Genomic DNA, 3,390 nt, shown 5'->3' with positions numbered 1-3,390 from the left:
TTGTGCATTTCTTGATTTAGCCCATTGGGATGGCTTGGATTCTCCCTCTATGTGACTTTGGTAAAGTCTCGTGTCAAGATTCCACCGAAAGTATGCCGGTCGGCCGGATTCAGGCCTTCCAGTCCAAACAGTGTCTGTTTTGGGTCGAATTTGGATATGTTGTCCCTGAGGTCAAATAAACATCAAGACTGCCAACTCATTAGTAATAATAGTTATGGCATGGTTAGGGCCTACATTTCATGAAATAAGGCGGAGGGTTGGTGGTGAAAACCATCATTATTGACCGCCAACACACCCCCACAGCCAGACTTTGCTCGCCCCGAGCAATAAGGTAGAGAAAAGAGCAAAGACTGGTTTCATGAATGTTGGCGGTCAATTTCGATGATTTTTACCACCAACATTCCTTCGGATTTCATGCTTTTGGAACCATATTACTATAATTTTTACTAACATTAACAAGTTCCACAAGTTTTGGTGATTACTTGAACCCAAGACCAACATGTGCAAAATTGGGCCAAAAAGGGGTGAACCCCAGGCCGGCCGGCCTGCCCCTGCCACACTTAGCTATGAGACTTTGTGGAGAGTCACTTGAGCCCAAGGACAAGTCATATCTAGATGGGTTCTGCAAAATTCACAAGCTAAGGCCGAAGGGCTTGAACCAAGTTGAGTTGAGGTCAAATCTAGTGACAAACCGAAGAGCCAAAGCCCAACTCAACCTGTGACACAAATTGGGCCTAGAGAACAACAAGTCGGTGCAACAGGAGCCTGAGACGAGCTAGAGCCAGGTTGGCCGGCCAAGGAGAGGCCGGCTGGCCCCTAACTGTCACTGTTGAAGCTACGCAACTACTATCGATCCTAGGAGGAGATCCAGAGCATCCTTGCAAAGGCGGTGGCCACGCGGCCACATCCTCAGGTGTTGACACGAGATGATCACATACCAAGCCCTGGAGCCACGTAAGCCAAGCCCGGACTGCACTTGATTTGAACCAAGGCGTGCCAGTCAATTTGACTTGTAAATTGACAATAAAACAACAAACAATCAAATTCAAGAGTGTATCAGCTGGATTTCCGAATCACTCTTACACAGGGTATCGGCAAGGCCCTGCCGATATAGAAGACGACAAAAGATCAGGTGTGATGAGCGTGTAATAAAAGCGATCTACTACAGATCGGCAATGAGCTGCCAATGCCGATAAGCAACTAGACGGCTAGATCTAAAGCCGACACGTGCCGAGCAACAATGTACAAACCCACTAATGTATGGATCTGGACAAAACTAAGCTTATGATTCAATCTAATCGGCTTTACAAGGTTTATCGTAATAAACAAGGAGCTTATAGCCAATTAAATAGATCACTAAGCCGGTTAGTTTGTGAATTAATCTAAACGAGAAAACAACAATGCGCCCAGAGATCAAAGCTTAGATAAATTCGGTAAATTTTGAATAGATCTGAACGAAGCGATAGCGATGCGCCCGGAAGCTAAAGCTCAGATTTACTCAGTAAATGAAAACTTACCAGCAAACCAAATCGCTCGAATGTGAGACGTCCTTGATCAGCTTGAAAGAGCTCGCAGAAAGAAAAAAGATGGCGAAGCCGCCGACAAGAAAGTAAATTGCAAATAGTAAAGTTTGTTTGTTGGATGTGTATCAATCTTTTACAATGGCTGGGGGGGTTCATATTTATACCCCATGCTAACACAATCCTAGCCGCTTACGGCAAAGCATGATTCTATTCTAGAGAATAAAAACTACTTCTGAAAATAAGATAACTCTTGCCAAACCAAAGCCAAAATATCTGGTCGACTTCCTCCTCTTCGGTCAGCAAGATCTTTGACCGTGGCACACGATCATCCCTCCAAATCCACCGATCGTACAGCACAGAACCTTTTCTCCTTTGCAACACTCTTCCTTGACACGTGCCAAAATCTGGTGTCAACACATGCCCCCAATTTTGGAGTAAAAATGTCCTTTTTACTTTGAAATTAAGCCCTGTCATGATTACGCTGCCGAACGGTCCCTTCACTTACTGCCGCCTCGCTTCCCGTGTGGGTGGCGAGTGAAAATCTCTTCTTTGCCCTCAACCCTTCATCTTCTCGTCCGCATAATGGGAATCTGCCGATTCACCTTCCGTCCTTTTACCCATATGTCCCTCGATTAAAGCTAGGAGTAAAGGCCATGCTAGTGCACGCAACCGATTCATCTCCTCAACTTTGGGCTATAAATCACCCCATCGGCACTGTAGTCTCCTCATCGGCCAGAGCTTTCTTTGCTTTCTTCCTCCTCAAGCCCCCAAAAAACCCTAGCCTCTTCTCTCTCCTCCGAGCAAACGGCTAGCAACAAGCGCACCAGCGAGGGTTCTTCTGGTGCTCCTCTGCCGCTTCGTCCCCGCCTCGAGTAAGACATTTGCCCTTCCTATCGTTGCCGCATTTTAGATCTCCATTTGACCACATGTTTGCAGAAATGCCGCCATGGAGCTCCCCGCCAACTTCCAGGTCCTGGATGAAGGTACTTAAGACTACATCCGCGACCTCCTCCGCCAACTCACCGAGGCCCGCCGTGACCTCGACCGGCCACAGATGGACCAAGTTGTCGTCCGCGGCCAGCTCACCAACGCTGTCGGTGTTTACCGCCAAGCCTGCTCAGGGATACCCTTAGCAGTAGGGTTTGTAGGTAGGGATTGACGTCTCTGGAACTCGATGGTGCAAGGAACTCAAAGATTTAGACAGGTTCGGGCCGCGAGTTGCGTAATACCCTACGTCTTGTGTGGTGGTTTGTATTGCCTTAGGTGTTGATGTCTTTCGAGGGGTCCCTGCCCGCCCTTATATATCCGAGGGGACAGGGTTACATGGAAAGTCCTAGCCAAGTACAATTAGAGTCCTACTACAGCACGATCGGGTAGTTTCCTTTGTACTGCAGCTAGTTCTACGCCTATTCGGGTAGTTTACAAGAGAGGTAAGGTACATCGATGAGTGTTGACGCAAAAATCAACACAGTGTAATCCGAGGGCAAGTATTCGCCGAGTCACGGAAAGTCAACCAAGCGTGCCAGTCAATTTGACCTGAAATTGACAAGGGAGAAAACAAAGTCAAATTCGAGAGCGTAACGGCTGGGATTCCGAATATCTCTCAGATGGGCATATCGGCAAGCTTTGCCGATACTATAGACGACAAAAAGAAATTAAATGCAAGCGCATAGTAAAAGAGCTCATCGGCAGGATCAGCCGATGCACTAAACGACAAAACCGGTTTTGAATAGCCGATTGCGTATGTATGACAAGATCTAAGCTACGAATGTGTAACTCAGATAATGTGAGCTAAAAAACAGATCTAAACCGGCTCTTGAGATAACAAAAGTGTTACTCCAAAACCTAAAGCCGATCTAGTATGTTT

This window comes from Panicum virgatum, chromosome 1N (assembly GCF_016808335.1).
Source record: "Panicum virgatum strain AP13 chromosome 1N, P.virgatum_v5, whole genome shotgun sequence".
Taxonomy (NCBI): Eukaryota; Viridiplantae; Streptophyta; class Magnoliopsida; order Poales; family Poaceae; genus Panicum; species Panicum virgatum.
The sequence above is the reverse complement of the archived record's forward strand: the minus strand, read 5'-3'. Positions refer to the sequence as shown.